A 19,319-nucleotide genomic window follows, 5' to 3' on the forward strand; every position below is an offset into this window, starting at 1 on the left:
TGTAGCTAAAGAGACCCTGTGTATCTGCCCAATTAGATATGCCACCATGAGTAGAAAGCACACCCCAGAAGGCCCCATGCCTAGACTACTGGTAGCAAATGTGACCTATCGAATATGAGAATTTGACAATATTTACTGTCACATTGCAGTGGAAGATGTGATGAAACGCTGGCGAAGCATCCGGGACCAATACCGCCGGGAACACCAGCAGCGGTCCAGGAGTGGGGATGCGGGATACGTAAAACGAAAATATATCTATTACGACCGCCTCTCCTTCCTCGCTCCTATTCTGGATCTGAGACCGTAAGTAGATACCTCACACCACATTACACAGATACTTTACAGGGCCAATAATATTGATGTATTTTTGCCTCTGTTCTATTTCATAACAGAACTCAATCCAACCTTACGGATCGAGGAACGGGCTCAGAGACAGAGCCCATAATTGATCCTGTAGGGGATGAGGTGGCTGGCCCATCTTCTCCCCCTACAAGAAGCATGGCAGAAGATGAGTCATCACAGGAGAACCCATTGGCTGCCCAACAAACCACACCACCAGGACGGTCTGCTGCTGCCCCATCACCCATCCTGGAAGAGCCGGGCAACTTGAGCAGCAGCCCAACTGGCCAGATCAGGGGATCCCCACAGGCTGCTGTTACATCCCGGCGAGGCCGAAGGCGGCGCCAGGTCGCTGTTCAAGAGAGCAGGACCAATGTGGACACAGGGGTGCTAAATTATTTATCTAGAGTCACTACAGATGATGGGGAGGAGGCCTACTCACGTAGCCTGACCCTTTATCTCCGTGCCCTTTCCCGTGAGGTCAGGCTCCGTATTAGGGGATGTTTTCAGATCCTGCTTGATGCAAGCACCCCCCCAATACCCCATATGAGCTTTTCGAATATCTGGAGAGGTGGCAGCTTTCCCCCCGAAATCTAATGCGCATGAGACCACCCACACAGATGCTTGCTCAAGCAGGGTCTGAACATCCTCTAATACGTGGGCCTACACCTCACCCCCTTCCTCCCCCTACCCAACCTTCCCAACAGCAGCAACAGATTTCTGGCTCTAGCCAACCCCACCAATATGGCCACTTATTCCCACCCAGTGTTGGAGGCTGGTCCCAACCTGGTTGGGGACGACATGGCTATATTGGTGGGTATGAGACACGGGCCTACCCACCCCAACAAGATGCCCCTCAGCAGTATTACTATGGCCACTACCCCCAACAATCACAGGAGGAAGGTCAGTACCAACAGCATGGGCAACAGTATGCACCCACACAGGGCGATGTTGCTCAAAGTAGTCAGCAGCAACCACAGGCTGCTCCTCCGCCTTCTCCTTCCCCAACATTCCACAATTTATAAGTGGCTTAAAACATGGAATTAGTAAACCCATACTGTACATGACTGTTCTTAATCGGTCTGATGGGAGGAGATGTCCAGTGTGTTTGAACTGGTGGTTAAAATCCCAAGGCAAAGTAAAAAAGAGGTTTTATCCAGCAGCAAAATGAGCTAAAACAGATAATACTAACATTTCTTATGACGGTTTTCAAATCATATGATTAAGACACCTGCTCAGTTGTGTTGAAAGTCAGACTGTCTGCCATGTTGCACATACCACAACAACACACCTAGTGAAGGCAAGGTGTCAAATGGACAGAATGGAGGCTGCCACCTGTTCCTGAGCCAATAAATACAGTGCAGGCTAATGATTTAAATAGTTAGTAGGCCTCAAAACCGTTAAATGTCCATTTTGCAAGGCTGTGAGAAAATCTCGCCATACAGATTACATACGGATGCTGACATGCGCAAAATACGCGACCGCACCTTGCTTACGGATGACCTACAGAGCACTATTTAGGGGTCATTCATTCGTATTACGCCTGTAAACTACAGACCGTATTTTGCGCAGGTTAGTGTGACTCCGGCCTTATGGTTTGCGCGTGCAATGACAAGCTGGGAGAGCTCCTGAGGTGCCAGAACAGCAAAACCGCCATCTAGGGGCGCAATGAACATACAGACACCACGGGTGTGTCACAGAATTTTATACCATTGGGCTGTGTCACGGCTAAAATTTTGTTTTAGCCCCAGACTTTACATTTTCACACAAGAAGTGGGTAACAATGGCACCATAATTTGTCCCACAATTTCTACTGAACGTGGCAATACCCCATATGTGGCTGAACAGTACTGCTTTGCCATACAGAGAGACTCGGAAGGAACGGAGCGCTATTTGGCTCCTGGAGATTTTCCTATAATAGTTTATGGACTCTATATACAGAGCGCCTAATTGCTAGAAGAGCAGAATCCCCCCTCAAGTGACCCCATTTTGGAAATTATACCCCTTTGAGAATTTATCTACAGGTGTAGTTACAATTTTGACTCCATGGTTTTTTTCCAGAAACAAGCAGCAATGTTGCTGAGCGAAAATTGCAAACTACCATTGTAGTGATCATTACGCTTTAGTGACCAGTACGTTATATGCCCAGCTCATCCTTCTGGAGACAAGCACCCGTAAATTAGATGGGCTCTCATCACTACAAAAATGCCAGATGTGGATGCTTTATATGTTTAAGATACAGTGTGGAGCTCAGAAGGGAAGGGGGCATTTGGATTTGGGAGAGCAGAATTTGCTGAATTTCTTTTGATGGGCAAGGAGCCATTTAGCTTTTCCAGAGCCTTTGTGCTACCAGTAACATGGAAGCCCCCTATATTTCCATTGACAGATGATGGACCCGAGTGGGGAATTCCGTTTTTTGTGGATTAAGTTGAAGCTTTTATTAGGAACATTTTACATAATTTAGGATCACATTTATCCGGCGCTCTACGCTGAGCACTTACTTTGGGGTTTTCATCTAAATCTCTGAGTGACATGATTCAGATAAAAACCCCAAGGGATCCATTCACTATAATGAGGCAGCAGAGTTAATCTGGTCTCCATCTGGCCTCTGTTCAGCGTTGTCATTCATTTCATACGTGCACAAAACCGTGGCTGAAGGCGTTAATATGCAGTCCTAAAAAGACTGACACCACCGGCTCACAGGTCCTATGACATCTATAGTGCCTCAATTTGCCTCATTTTAGGGAATATTCCACCGGGGGTTCCGTCTGAATCATATATTTCAGGGGTTTTCAATGCGCTTACTGCCTTGCTGCGATCTTTGGGAGGCAGAATGAACAAAACAGCAGGTGAAGACTTGGTTTTATTTTTTATGCCATTCCTCGTGTGGTATAAGTGATTAGGGGACTTTATTCTTTGGGTCAGTATGATTACAGCAATAGATTTATATCAGGTTTTTATGTTTGGCTGCTGTCACACACTAAAAAATGCTTTTTATTGCAGAAAATAATCTTTGCATCACCATATTTTGCGAGCTAAGGGACCGTTCCTGTCAGACTAATCTGATAAGCTTTTATGAAGAGGTAAGTTCCGGACTGGACCAAGGGAATGCAGTGGACATGGTTTACATGGACTTTTCAAAAGCTTTTGATACGGTGCCACACAAAAGGTTAATACATAAAATGAGAACAATGGGGATAGGGGAAAACATGTGTAGGTGGGTTAAGAGCTGGCTCAGGGATAGGAAACAAAGGGTGGTTATTAATGGAGCACACTCAGACTGGTTCATGGTTAGCAGTGGGGTACCACATGGGTCAGTATTGGGCCCGCTTCTTTTTAACAAACTTATTAATGACCTTGTAGGGGGCATAGAGAGTAGAATTTCAATATTTGCAGATGACACTAAACTCTGCAGGGTAATTAATACAGAGGAGGACAATTTTATATTACAGGAGAATTTAAGTAAACTAGAAGCTTGGGCTGATAAATGGCAAATGAGCTTTAATGGGGAAAAATGTAAGGTCATGCACTTGGCTAGAACGAACAAGATGTATAATTATGTGCTTAATTGTAAAACACTTGGCAAAACTGTCACTGAAAAAGACCTGGGTGTATGGGTGGACGACAAACTCACATTTAGTGGCCAGTGTCAGGCAGCTGCTGCAAAGACAAATAAAATAATGGGATGCATTAAAAGAGGCATAGATGCTCAAGAGGAGAACATAATCTTACCTCTATATAAGATACTAGTGCAACCACACTTAGAATACTGTGTACAGTTCAGGTCTCCGGTGTATAAGACAGACATAGCTGAACTGGAGCGGGTGCAGAGAAGAGCGACCAAGGTTATTAGGGAACTTGGGGGTCTGCAATACCAAGATAGGTTATTACACTTGGGTTATTTAGTTTGGAGAATCGAAGGCTTAGGGGTGATCTTATTACAATGTATAAATATATGCGGGGACAATACCAAGACCTTTCTAATGATCTTTTTACTCTTAGACCTGTGACAGAGACAAGGGGGCATCCTCTACGTCTGGAGGAAAGAAGGTTTAAGCATACTCACAGACGCGGATTCTTTACTGTAAGAGCAGTGAGACTATGGAACTCTCTGCCATATGATGTTGTAATGAGCGATTCTCTACTAAAATTTAAGATGGGACTGGATGTTTTCTTGAAAAGTATAATATTACAGGCTATATACACTAGTCTCCTTAATATTGCGTTGATCCAGGGAGCTAGTCTGATTGCCGTATGTGGAGTCGGGAAGGAATTTTTTTCCCCAATGTGAAGCTTACTGTTTGCCACATGGTTTTTTTTTTGCCTTCCTCTGGATCAGCAAGTTAGGGCAAATTAGGATAGGATATGGGTTGAACTAGATGGACTTAAAGTCTTCCTTCAACCTTCATAACTATGTTATTATTTTTCCATATTTTGGCCCACAGAATTATGTGAGAGTTTGTTTTTTGCGGGAAGATCTGATGTTTTTATTGGTAGTATTTTCAGACACATGATCCGGGTCACATGGACGTATGGATACATCCAAGGTGGGAAAGGGGTTAATGCTGGACTTCAGAAAGAGCATGGGAAAGGTCTAATGGCTGGATGTTCTAAAGGATAGGAATGTCCAAGAAAGATGGGAGATTTTCCTAAAATGAAATTCTCTATCCACAATCAGTAACAATCCTGAAAAGAAGGAAGAATTGGAAGAATTTAAAAAGACCAGGCTAGATAAACACAGAACTTAATCACATGTTCAGAAGTAAAAAGGACTATATATCAAATGGAAAGAGGGGCATATCTAAATAAGAATATAATGCTGCCTGCAGCGAATGCAGGGCAATAGTTAAAAGATCTAAAGCAAATAATGAAGTGAGGATTGCAAGGAAGACCAAAAGCAATAAAAATGATTTTGGGGGATATGTCAAAAGCAAACAAAAGTCAAAGATAATAGGATTTTTACAGGATGAAAACGGTGAAGTGGTAAAAAACGTTGTTGAGAAGGCTGAAATTTAAAAATCGTATTTTGCATCTGTGTTCTCTAAGAAAGAAAGTGTAACAGCAACTGATCTTCACTGTTCTATTGAAGGAATAAAATAATCCACACTCTCTATATAAAAAAAAAAAAAAAAAAAGATGGTGAGGGTGCACTTTGCCAATTTAAATGGATTTAAACCTCCTACCTCCTGGTCAGTGCTCGGGGGCACTGACTGGGACTGAGCACACCCCGCCGGCCCCGAGCACTGATACCTGTGGCAGTGCAGTGCGGCTAATGGGTATCTGGAGCTGGAGGAGTCACCGCGCGCAACTACCCACTGTGAGCTGCGATGGACTCTGTCTGTGGCCTGCCTTCTTCCTCACCCCGGCCTGCCATCTTCATCACCCCGGTCACCGGTGCGGTGGTGACCGTGAGCTGCTGTGTGCGCGGTGCGGGGCCAGGGGGCCATCCAGGATGCCTGGTCAGCGGTACTTACTTCAGACGCAGCCTGTCACTGTGTACTCACTGGACCACTCCAACACCAGGTCAGTATGTGCTGCCTAATGGGGACCTGTGCTGTCTAATGGTGACATTTGCCTGCCTATTGGGGACCTATGCTGCCTAATGGGGACCTGTGCTGCCTAATGGGGACCTGTGCTGCCTAATGGGGACATTTTCCTGCATATTGGGGACCTGTGCTGCCTAATGGGGACATTTTCCTGCCTATTGGGGACCTATGCTGCCTAATGGGGTCCTGTGCTGCCTAATGGTGACATTTGCCTGCCTAATGGTGACATTTGCCTGCCTAATGGGGACCTGTGCTGCCTAATGGTGACATTTACCTCCCTATTGGGGACAGTTACCTGCCTAATGGGGACCTGTGCTGCCTAATGGGAACATTTACCTGCCTATGGGGGACCTTGGAGATTTAGTTTTCGTCGCCTCAGCTGCATGATTTATGGCTGCTGGACAGCCTGAATACATGTGTGGAATGCCTGTTTGTTAAGGAATCCCCACATATATTCAGGCTGTCCAGCAGCTGCAAATCATGCAAATGCATCGAAACAAACTAAATCTCCGAGCACACCAAAATACTCAGAGGACACCCGAGCATGCTCGGAAAAACCCGAGCAACAAGTATACTCGCTCATCATTATTAATAATTTTATGCGGCCCCCGAACGTTATTATAAAAGTTCAAATGGCCCTCGGCAGAAAAAAGGTTCCCCACCCCTGCTTTATACTGATAGCTATAACTTTGGCGGTATGATGAAAAGAAACATCTTTAAGGGCCCGTAACACTAAGCGAGATCACTAGCGATATCGTTAAAGCGTCACCGATTTTGTGACGTTATAGCAATATTGGCAGCGATATCGCTATGTGTGATACTTACCTCCGACCGGCTCCCTGCTGGTTATCGCTGATCGCGCGAGAACGTCTTGGGCCGTTTCTCGTCAGCCGTTTCCTGATGGCGCCGACGAGCGACGTGTGGACGCAGGCGGGAGGACGTCTTCATCGCTGCGTCTGACAGGTAAGTAACGACTGCCGACCGCTGCTATGTCGCTGGTGAGATCTGCCTGTGTGACAGCTCACTAGCGACCATTTAGCGATGTACCAGCGATCCTGACCGGGTCGTATCGTTGTCGGAATCACTGGTGCATCGCTATATGTGACGGTACCTTTTGGCCTTTTTATTTTTTTTTATTTTTTTTTTTTTAACTGGTAGGACAGTTTATAGTACATGTTGTTCCAGATGTGGAGATACCAAATAGGTATTTTCTCCTGTTACTCTTGCAAAAGTAAAAAAAAAAAAGGAAAAATGTTGTGGAAAAAAAGTTAAATTTTTTTTCTTCCACATTCCATTAATTTCTGTGAAGCACTTGAGGAGTTAATAAACTTCTTGAATGTGCTTTTGAGCACCTTAAGGGGTACAGTTTTTAGTATGGTGCCACTTTTGGGTATTTTATGTCATATAGGCCGTCAAAGTCACTTCAAATATGAGGTGGTCCCTAAAAAAATGATTTTGTAAATTTTGAGAAATCACTGGTCAACTTTTAACCCTTAACTTCGTAACAAATATATATATATATGTTTCAAAAATTGTGCTTATGTAAAAGTAGACATGTAGGTAATGTTATGTATTAACCATTTTGTGTGCCATGACTCTGATTTAAGGGAATAAAAATTTAAAGTTTTAAAATTTACCACCATCATAAAGTACAATATGTCACGAGAAAACAATCTCAGAATCAGTGGGATCCGTTGAAGCGTTCCAGAGCTATAACCTCATAGAGTGACTGTCATGATATGTATTTTTCCCCAATACTTTGCAATGTCTTGTGTATACCTGTAACAATATGTTTCCTTTCCCCATTGCCTGTGTCTCTGGGACTATAATGTAATTATGTAAGTAACCTGTCTCCTTTCCACAAGACTTGTGTATCTAGACCATAATTGAATTCAGGCTTGGGTCAACACAGCTAGGGGAATCACCATTGTTCTCCTCAGCAGGGGGAGGACTCACAATACACATCCTCGTAGACACCTTGGAGTCATGCGATGGACCAAACCATTGACTAGAAGGTGGGAACTTCTACTCCCCTACACTTGGGCTGATCCCAGGAGCCCAAGACAATGGACTTATATGTGACCCATCAGATGTGAGTTGGATGCTGAAAGAGAAGGGCGAGGCTGTCTGAGGAAGCCTCGGCCTTAGTGTGATCGTGGCGGATTTCTGGGACTCTAAAAGGACTATGGTTTTGTGATCTGGCACAAGGATTGTCGGGAGGTGCCCCCGAATCAGTTTCCTGTGGACTTATTTTGGGACTCTGCAAATTACCTTCGTGTTGTTCCTGTGTTCTGGTCAATAAATCTGTTGGATCGTTCCCTGGCCTGTTGTCCCTCCTTGCTCTGGAGAATACTCCCGTCACAAACTGGTTGGCAGCGGTGGGATCAGAGCAGAAGGAATGGAGGACAACGGCCCATCAACATCTGGAACCAGCACCGCAGAGTACAAGAACCTTACTGCGGTGAACCTACAAACAAAGGCCCGTGAACTGGGAGTCAGCTACAAGGGACTCTCCAAGGAGCCGCTGATTGAGGCTTTGGAAGGAGTTCACCTGCAAGATGATGCTGAGGAAGGATCCTCACAGCAAAGAGAGAAAAGACGGCAGCCGGAGGTAAATACCCAAAAAAGTCAGTGGGTTGTGTGGTACGAGGAGGAGATGGCCTTGCTGGGAGAAGAGGCTACCATAGAAGATAAGAGGGAGGTCACGCGCACAGCCAAGGAGAGGCAGCGCAGGATGGAGGAGAGGGCAATGCTGGAGAGGGAGATCACTTTGGAGGCAGCGAGAAGCTCCAGACAGACTGTACCCACAGCATCCCCCATGAGAGAACTCCCCAGAGTGTCCCGCAAAGACTTCAAGCCGTTTAATGAGGCTTCCGGGACTTTGAGCATCAGTGTCGATTAATGGAAGTCCCGGAAAGGGAGCGCGTCCGACATCTTGTGGGGCTCTTAGAGGGTGGAGCTGCCGCAGCCTATAGAGCTATGGACCCTCGGTGGAACTGTGAGTATGCAGAGATTAAACGGACTGTTCTAGAACATTATGCTGTGACCCCAGACACTTACAGGACCCAGTTTCGTACTTTAGCCTGTAATGAGGAAGTGTCTTTCAAGATGTATGCCCACAGACTCAAACAAATATGTAATCGCTGGCTGGAGGCAGAGGAGGCCTTAACCTGGAACACCTGTCTCCAGGTTATCCTAAAAGAACAATTTTTTGCCCAGTGCCCCGCTGAGATCAGGGAATGGGTGCGTGAGAGGAAACCTGCTACAGTGGAAGAAGCTGCATCTCTCGCTGATGAGGCTCTCACCATTAAGCCTCGGTGGAGAGTTCTGTTGGAGGATGGAGAGAGGCCTACCAGCTCCACAACACCGGTGGCCCCCAGTTCTTCTGTCCCCATTGTTCCCCGTTCCTCTGAGCCACCACCTCGTGTTGATACCTGTGTTAATGTGCCTCCTGTTGCTTCCACTGCGTTTTCTGGAATACGACGAGGAGAAGAAGTAGCAGAGCGCAGGTGTTATGGTTGTGGGCATCCGGGGCATCTGCAGGCCTCATGTCCAGCCAGCTCATGGAGGAATCGTCCTCAAACCCCTACAGCACCTTCAGGTGGGACCCGACCGGCAGGTTCCCTTACTCCTCGCCCAAGAGGACGCATTGGATGGAGTGAGACACAGCACAGATGCTATCGATGTGGGCAGCCGGGGCATCTGCAAGCCTCCTGCCCAGCTGTTCAAATGAGGATTGATCCTGTACCCAATTATATTATTAATTATGTACAGCCAAGTGCCATGGAGGAAGACGTGTCACCACTACGTGAGGACTGGCCTAGTGCCTCACCCACCCATGTTGCACCACTAGGAGTTTATGGTGTGCGACCTGCAGCTATGACGACTTCAGCTCATCGAGGTAAGCACTTGCAGGAGGTCGTGCTGGATGGACAAAGACTTGTTGGATTTTGTGACTCAGGGGCTTTCCTCACGCTGGCTGATCCCCGAGTGGTTCGGCCTGAGGCAATCCATAGAGGACCTGGGATTGTCATTGAACTGGCTGGTGGACAATGGAGGACTATTCCCACAGCCACTGTGGATCTGAACTTTGGTTTTGGGGTCAGGCGATGTTTGGTTGGGGTGATGGGTGGTCTGCCTGCAGCTGTTCTCCTGGGCAATGATGTGGGAAAGCTACGATGCCAATTCGTGGCTGCATGAAGCCACATGTAAGTTACGCAATGCCTGTGTGTACTTAACCAGTGACCTGTAGAGGTCCCTAGTACGTACACAAATTAGGAGGGGAAGGGATTGTCATGATATGTATTTTTCCCCAATACTTTGCAATGTCTTGTGTATACCTGTAACAATATGTTTCCTTTCCCCATTGCCTGTGTCTCTGGGACTATAATGTAATTATGTAAGTAACCTGTCTCCTTTCCACAAGACTTGTGTATCTAGACCATAATTGAATTCAGGCTTGGGTCAACACAGCTAGGGGAATCACCATTGTTCTCCTCAGCAGGGGGAGGACTCACAATACACATCCTCGTAGACACCTCGGAGTCATGCGATGGACCAAACCATTGACTAGGAGGTGGGAACTTCTACTCCCCTACACTTGGGCTGATCCCAGGAGCCCAAGACAATGGACTTATGTGTGACCCATCAGATGTGAGTTGGATGCTGAAAGAGAAGGGCGAGGCTGTCTGAGGAAGCCTCGGCCTTAGTGTGATCGTGGCGGATTTCTGGGACTCTAAAAGGACTATGGTTTTGTGATCTGGCACAAGGATTGTCGGGAGGTGCCCCCGAATCAGTTTCCTGTGGACTTATTTTGGGACTCTGCAAATTACCTTCGTGTTGTTCCTGTGTTCTGGTCAATAAATCTGTTGGATCGTTCCCAGGCATGTTGTCCCTCCTTGCTCTGGAGAATACTCCCGTCACAGTGACAATTTTCAGAGTTGAAAAAAAATTGGCCTTGACACAATGCAATCTTTCATTGTACACCACCACGTATATTTACAGGCTACGTCCATAAGCTATTGACAGCTGGATGAAAATGGTCACTTATGGATTAATCAAAATACTCTTTGGAAAAATCTACACCTTGGAAAGTGATTGCAAGCCAACAAAGCTATCTAATGTTCAGTGGCTGTCTAATGCCTACACTTAGGTGGAGTCACCAAATGCTTTTTAAAAAGATCATGGGACTTTCAATTTTAATTTGATCAATCTTCTTTTTACGCCACTGAGAATAATACACATACCACAGTCTTTAGCAGAGTGATCTCACTTTGCTCCATAAACCCCCAAATAGGTGTCCGAACGGGTCAAGCATAAATATTATTTTAACGAGATGAGTACCAGCTTCTACCAGCCAGACACGATGACATTGCTTACAGTATCTCTGGGGGATAGGAATGTACAGGCTAAAACTCACATTGGTTGGGGGCCCCAGGCGTCCGGTGATGCCATTCTATATGGCCCCCAACCCTATGGACAGAAAAATGCTTTACTGACAGGTTAACTATAGGTGAGCAACCACATACAGGAGAGTAGTGGCCGGCAGCTTAGGAGCAGGGACTGAGAAGTACCAATGGTGCACTGTGTAGACATATCTGAACGTCTCCTACTGCAGGAGAATGGGGTGTCAACCAGTTTGGCACTCCAGAAAGTAGTATGTGAATTAGGATAGGTGGACACAGCCATTTTCTCGCTGAGAAAAACGGTCAGATTATTTTGTGCAGAGTTTGACCAGAGTCTGATCAGTATGTCATCAGCTTCTCTCAGTGGTGGAAAAGAAAAAAAAAAAAAAACTTTCTCCACCCTCTCCATTCTATCAGTCTGTGAGAAATTGGACTGCACTCAAATGTCATCCAAGTGCAGTCCACTGTTTTCACGACCCATAGACTTGCATTGCCGATTTTGATTAGACATTCGCATCAAAATCGGACGTGTACAGCCCCACAGAATATTATAGTTACGAGTGCCATCCATGAAAACCACGGATAGAACTCGTCCGACAAAATAGTGTGCACAAGCCCTTAAGCCCCAGTCACAAATAGCGATCTCGCTAGCGAGATCGCTGCTGAGTCACAATTTTTGTGACGCAACAGCGATCTCACCAGCAAGATCGCTGTGTGTGACACTTACCAGCGCGACTGGCCCCCCTGCCGGTTATCGCTGATCGTCCTGGAATGGCCAGGACATTTTTTTGATTGCTGGTCTCCCGCTGGCCAGCACGCATCACTGCGTGTGACAGGTGGGAGACCAGCGATCAGCGCGCTGGTAACTAGGGTAAACCCAGAGTTTCCAAGCAGCGCGCGTCACTTAGAAACCCGATGTGTACCTTGGTTACCAGCGCGCTGATGCAGAGAGCTGGTAACCAAGGTACACATCGGGTTTCTAAGTGACGCGTGCTGCTTAGAAACCCGATGTGTACCTTAGTTACCAGCTCCCTGCATCAGCGCGCTGGTAACTAACGTACACAGTGACGCTGCGAGCTCGGCGTCGCTGGTGCTGATCGCTGGTGAAGCTGTTTGACAGCTCACCAGCGATCATGTAGCAACTCACCAGCGATCCTGACAAGTTGATATCGTTGTCGGGATCGCTGGTGAGTCGCTATGTGTGACGGGGCCCTTAGGGTACTGTCACACTAAGCGATGCACCAGCGATTCCGACAACGATATGGATCGCTAAGTGGTCGCTAGTGAGCTGCCACACAGGCAGATCTCACCAGTGACATAGCAGCGGTCGGGGGTCGCTACTTACCTGTCAGACGCGGCAATCCTGATGTCCTCCCGCCCGCATCCACGCCTCGCTCGTCGGTGCCACAGGAAGCCCAGCAGGAAGCTGACGACGAGAAACGGCCCAGGCCGTTCTCGCACGATCAGCGATGGACAGAGGGGAGCCGGTCGGAGGCAAGTGGGACGCCCTCACACCCAGGTCTGTGGGGTAATCTGTACCGGGCCCGGTGGATTTCAATGGAAGTTGTCACGGTAGCTGTGACCCGGCCCGTGGCCCTAGGCGCCCATTGTAAATGTTCAGTGTGAATGAATAAGTTGTGACGCCACCTGTGGTGTTCGGCAATGTAGATGTTAGGCCGACGCTGCAGACAGATCCTCTGGGACAGATGGTGTGGTGCAGCAGTGATGGTATAGCCCTCCACAGGCAGGGCTGTTGTCCCAGGGCAGAGTACATATGGTGACACTTAGGTGGTGTAGTGTCAGGCGCAGGGGATGTAGCAGTGCCGGGCAGGTTGACGCTGGAATAAGTGGAGGACACCAAGGCATGTAGTTCCAAAGCTTTACTCACAGTCTGTTGTACAAACAGGTGCCCACTTCCGTGCCGTGTCCTCCGGGTCTGGGACTCCGTCAACCCCCAGGCCAGATGGAATACTCCTTTCCAACACTCCGCCAACTTGTGCCTTTCTAAACGTCTCCTCTTATAGCGCCTTTAGATGAAGTACTCCTAGTACTGAGTTATACTGGAGTTCCTCCTGTCTGATGCTCCTATGAACTCTACTTGTACTGCAGACAGCTGTAGCCTGCTTCGGGGACTCCTTGCTACCAAGTCCCGGCTCACTATCCAGTTGCTGTTGTGCCCCCAAGTCTTGTGTGGGAATAAAGTGGTCACTACCTCTATTCCTCCGATGTCTGATGCAGGACCGTTAGTATCCGTACGACCTCGAGGACCGAGCCCCGGCCTTGCGCTTAGAACTTCTAGGAAGGGTTCTCGTCTCACCCACGTCCTCTGTTCTCTTTTACTCCTCACATTCCGTACTAATCCTTTCTTTCTATGGAGAGTCAGGCTTTCAGTCTATGTTGCTCTCTTTCTCCCTTTCCTGTGCCAGCAGACCCAGATCACTAGGATCTGCTGCAGCACTTCCATCCATCTATCCCTCTCTCTAGGGATCATCTTCTCTCTCCAACCAACTACTGACTGACCAACTTAAACTCTTCCCACTCCTTGAAATGTAATCTAACTCCACCCACCTCCCAGCACGCTTCGTGTTCCAAGCGGGGAGCCACCAATAGGTGCTTTGCTATACTCCAAGCAGGGAGCCGCCGAAGGTGCTTTGCTACACTACTTTGTGGTGTGGGGTGCAGGTGTTGGAGCATGGTCAGGAATTTCCACCTTACCTGGATGGTGGGGCACCACACCTCAGGAGGAGGTGCAGTACCTCTGTGGCAACTGAGCCTCAGGGGCGCCACATACCCCCCGTTAAACACAGCACATCCGCAGGCTGCAAGGCAAACAAAGTTGACAAACACAGGAACATACAAAATTTTTGCAATGCTTAGTAAACAGTTCTTATCTAATCTTCTCAATGTCAGAGGCACTCATTCTTGAACGTTGCAAACAATTCTTATTTAACTGTCTAAAGTCTTAATTCAAAAGTGCAAGTTTCATCATCATCATCAACACATTTCTTCATCATCTTTCCTTTTTCACATTTTCTACTTTTCTATCATTAGCTTAAAGTGAAAACCGCTGATACCTGGTTCATCACCTACATTTTCCAAATCTTCATTCTTTATTCAAATCTCTCATCTCTTTATTAAAACATTCCTAAATCTTAAATAAAAGCTATCTTCTAGTCATCAATACTCTCATAAAACACATTATCAAATACTTCACATTAAAACTTTCAATAATTCTTGTAAGTGCTGGACACCGCTCCCAGCTGGGATCTCTTGCAGTGTCCTTTGATTGGAGTCATGCTCCAGATGAGGTAGACCTTATCTTCGCAAAGTGTCTATGTAAAACCAAGAGAGGGCACCTAAAGAGGTGCAACTATTTAGAAACACAGTTCTGGATCATTCAGCGTCCATGATCTCCACTGTTCAATATCAAAAAGGCTGCCAATAAAACTGGGCAAACTGAAGAAAACATGATGAACAAAGAAGGCACAACGGTGCAAATACCCTCCTGGGCAACAAAGTTAGCTATTTTGCAGGTTCTGGCTAGTTGTCCCCTCCTGGGGTACTGGAAGCTGTTGACTTGGGCTGCTGCTTCCAGGGAAGAACTTCTTGATGATCTCTTCCTGCTGCGGATTCACATGAGATGAAGTGGTGGTGGCACCTGGGAGTACATATATCTTTCCTGTATATGTTGCCAGTAGCTCTTCAGGTATCCGCCGTATATTCATGGCATACCACCCTCTCAACCCCTCATGCCGGGTGAAAGTCACGTACTCCCCTGGCTGCAGGTCTCTAGCAGGGTGCCCCTTCCTCAGGTGCGACTCCACATCCCGCCGATTAAAGAAAAAGTCACTAATTCTTTTGGGGTCTGCAATGAACCCGAAACCTCTCTCGTGGTTCACATTTAAAACTTGCCCCCATCCAGCTGCATCCCGGGAACCATAGTGACCAGCACGGACCTTCTCTTTCCGGTCCAGATCAGGTCCCAACACAGCCAGTCTCCGCTGTTCCCTCTCCCTCTGCTCCGCTGCCAGTTGGCGGAGGGTCTGCTGTCAATAGGACTCCGTTTCCTCTTCTTCCTCCCGGAACCTGCTTTTACCCATGGTGGGCAAGGGTGCCGCCGCCTGGGGTTCGGATGTCTCCCCCCAGGGTTCAGCGTCCTGGTCCCAGACAAGGTCCAGCATGACCTGTCCTGACGCTGCCACGGGCGTACACCCCAGGGCTTTCCCAGGTGCAGGGGCAGCAGACCTACCTGGGGCCTCCTGTCGGTGTCCCGATGCAGGCTTGAGACGGTGGGCAGCTGCAGGGGTATCCATCAGGGTGGCTGGTCCGGGTGCCGGCGGTGGTGGAGCAGATGGCAGCTCCGGGTCTGCAGGGGCCTCCAGTGGGACCTGAGCAGCTGCGTCAGGTCCGGACAGGAGCACGGCCTCAGCTCCCGATGTCTCCGGTGACTCTTCCGGACAGGCCGCGACCAGCCGTATGGACAGCGTGGAGGTGTATACTTGCGCTGCCTGCGGACAGTCCGGTTCAGCGGTGACAGGTACCGCTGGTGAAGGTACCGGGGTGACAGCTGTAACAGCAGGTACCGACTGGAAAGGTACCGGGTCTAGAGGTGCCGCTGGTGTAGGCCCCTCCTAGGCGTGCTGCCTGCTCAACCTGCGTAAGGCCTCCTGTCTCAGCCGCAGGCCACACGCCAGCTGGGTTATTTCGTCCTCCAGCTGTTGGCAGTTCATCCCAAAGACGGGGTCGGAGCCTTCAGCCATGGCGCCGGGGAGATCCGACTGAACCTCCGTGCGCTCTACAGGCCTCCTCCCTTCTCCTTCCAAGATGGCGTTCTCGCATTCTTCATGTCTGAGCTCCTTTCCCGCCACTGGCCTTCTCCCCTCCTTCCGAGGGCGGCATCTTTTTCCTACTCCTCCATACCAAGCCAGTGCATGGACCCCTCGGGGGGTGGGCCATGTTGCAGTTGCACAGAAGTTCAGACAGGGGAGGCCCAGAACAGTTTGCGGTCTTTTCTTAGGACCACCCATGTTGTCACGCCCTTCTTCACCGCGCCAGCGGCCATTTTAAGCGTTCATTTTACAGTCTATCAAATACGGTCTTCGGCACATTTCCACAAACTTTTAAGTTCAATAAATCGTAGGCACACAGAACCCGATGGCATCGGATCTCGTCATCCTGTTCGTGACGCCAAGTTGGGACACCCTCACACCCAGGGCTGTGGGGCACTCGGTACCAGGCCCGGTGGATCTCAATGGAAGTTGTCACGGTATCTGTGACCTGGCCCATGGCCCTGGGTGCCCATTGTAAATGTTCAGTGTGAATGAATAAGTCGTGACGCCACCTGTGGTGTTCGGCAATGTAGAGGTTAGGCCGACGCTGCAGACAGATCCTCTGGGACAGATGGTGTGGTGCAGCAATGATGGTATAGCCCTCCACAGGCAGGGCTGTTGTCCCAGGGCAGAGTACATATGGTGACACTTAGGTGGTGTAGTGTCAGGCGCAGGGGATGTAGCAGTGCCGGGCAGGTTGACGCTGGAATAAGTGGAGGACACCAGGGCATGTAGTTCCAAAGCTTTACTCACAGTCTGTTGTACAAACAGGTGCCCGCTTCCGTGCCGTGGCCTCCGGGTCTGGGACTCAGTCAACCCCCAGGCCAGATGGAATACTCCTTTCCAACACTCCTCCAACTTGTGCCTTTCTGAACATCTCCTCTTATAGCACCTTTAGATGAAGTACTCCTAGTACTGAGTTACACTGGAGTTCCTCCTGTCTGATGTTCCTATGAACTCTACTTATACGGCAGACAGCTGTAGCCTGCTTCGGGGACTCCTTGCTACTAAGTGGTCACTACTTCTATTCCTCCGGTGTCTGCTGCAGGACTGTTAGTATCCGTACAACCTCAGGGACCGGGCCCCGGCCTTGCGCTTAGAACTTCTAGGAAGGGTTCTCGTCTCACCCACGTCCTCTGTTCTCTTTTACTCCTCACGTTCCGTATTAATCCATTCTTTCTATGGAGAGTCAGGCTTTCAGTCTATGTTGCTCTCTTTCTCCCTTTCCCGTGCCAGCAGACCCAGATCATTGGGATCTGCTGCAGCACTTCCATCCATCTATCCCTCTCTCTAGGGATCTTCTTCTCTCTCCAACCAACTACTGACTGACCAACTTAAACTCTTCCCACTCCTTGAAATGTAATCTAACTCCACCCACCTCCCAGCACGTTTCATGTTCCAAGCAGGGAGCCACCAATGGGTGCTTTGCTATACTCCAAGCAGGGAGCCGCTGAAGGTGCTTTGCTACACTACTTTGTGGTGTGGGGTGCATGTGTTGGAGCGTGGTCAGGAGTTTCCACCTTACCTGGATGGTGGGGCACCACACCTCAGGAGGAGGTGCAGTACCTCTGTGGCGACTGAGCCTCAGGGGCGCCACATAAGTATCAGCTATAGCGATATCGCTATAACGTCACAAAACCAGTGACGTTATAGCGATATTGCTAGCGATATCGCTTAGTGTGACAGGCCCTTTAGAGAGGAGGCCTTCTGTGTGTGTGGCTTGCTCCATTGTAGTTCGTAGATTTTTGGCTTACTGCCTAATGATTCAGCATTTCAATAATCAATTGTAAACAGTCATGTGCTTGCATGACCTCTTCCTCTTTAGGGTCTATTCACATACAGTCATATGTTAAAGTTTGGGCACCCCTATTAATGTTAACCTTTTTTCTTTATAACAATTTTGGTTTTTGCAACAGCTATTTCAGTTTCATATATCTAATAACTGATGGACTCAGTTATATTTCTGGATTCAAATGAGGTTTATTGTACTAACAGAAAATGTGCAATCTGCATTTAAACAAAATTTGAGTCCATCAGTTATTAGATATATGAAACTGAAATACCTGTTGCAAAAACCAAAATTGTTATAATGAAAAAAGGTTAACATTAATAGGGGTGCCCAAACTTTAACATATGACTGTAGGTGTTTTTTTAATGAGAATTTAGAAGTGGATTTTACTACAAATCTACATAAAATAATGTAAAAATACTCTTTGAATAAAGTTATTAGTTTTGCTGCAAAATATTCAAGTTACCGTAACAAGAGCAAAAAACGCAGTGGGTGCGCTAAAGGAGAAGAGTATTTAATGCAGTTATTGATGTGGATTTAGGAGCAGAATCTATTTCTAAACCCTCTGTGTAAATCTACCACGAGGCTACATTACCACAATGATTATTTGGTTAGTTTTTGCAGCTGCAGATTTTCTGTACCTATTATAGGTTACTTTTATTTTTTTATTGTGTTTTTAAGTGCAATTTGTGTTTTGTTACATGTGTTTTTATTGCATTTTTTTGATGCTGCAGTTTTTGTCTCGATTTTTAGGTACTGGACGGACCCCCACTCCATCTTATAACAACCATACCTACAGTAAACCTAGACACCGGAATAAATGCACAAAACACATTATTTTGGTTGTCAAAATGGCCACAGCTTTATTTAAATCACAGGATTAAAACAATCACAGTAGGAGTCAGGTGAAGTGCTAGTACATTGGGATTCAGAAGTACTGTGATATCCGCAGCTGTCTGACATACAGCACCAGGACAGACAGCCATAAAGCGGCGCACGCACTGGCTTGCCATTCAAGCAGAGCCGGTAAACTTCGATCTTCCACCTGACTCCTAAACCGCAAAGCTGTGACGGGTTATAAATTCCAAGCACCCTTGACACTTTTAACCATTTTTTTTTTTTTTTTTTAAATAAATGAAAAAACTATTTCATGTTCGTAAACTTATAAAGTAGATGCCCCTGCAAAATCATTGAGGGGACTAAACTTGGCAGACCTCCGACTCACATTGTCATCCTACAGGAAAAAAACCCTGTGGAGGAAAACTCTAGGGATCCATGGCTGGAGGACTGCCCTTCATTCGGGCTTTGAAGGTTAAAGGTCCCATTTCACTTAGTGACGCACCAGCGATCCCAACAACGATAGACCCGGTTGGGATTGCTGGTGCGTCGCTAAATGGTCGCTAGTAAGCTG

General features: G+C 47.5%; 1 protein-coding gene across 3 annotated transcripts in view; it reads right to left on the reverse strand.

Moving 5' to 3' along the window:
• TRPV4 (transient receptor potential cation channel subfamily V member 4) overlaps positions 1–19,319 on the reverse strand; it is a 175,261-nt gene that overhangs the window by 104,099 nt on the left and 51,843 nt on the right. The gene's annotated exons all lie outside the window — the stretch shown is intronic.

This window comes from Dendrobates tinctorius, unplaced genomic scaffold (genome assembly GCF_039654945.1).
Source record: "Dendrobates tinctorius isolate UK_male_01 unplaced genomic scaffold, ASM3965494v1 ptg000073l, whole genome shotgun sequence".
In the NCBI taxonomy this organism is placed as follows: Eukaryota; Metazoa; Chordata; class Amphibia; order Anura; family Dendrobatidae; genus Dendrobates; species Dendrobates tinctorius.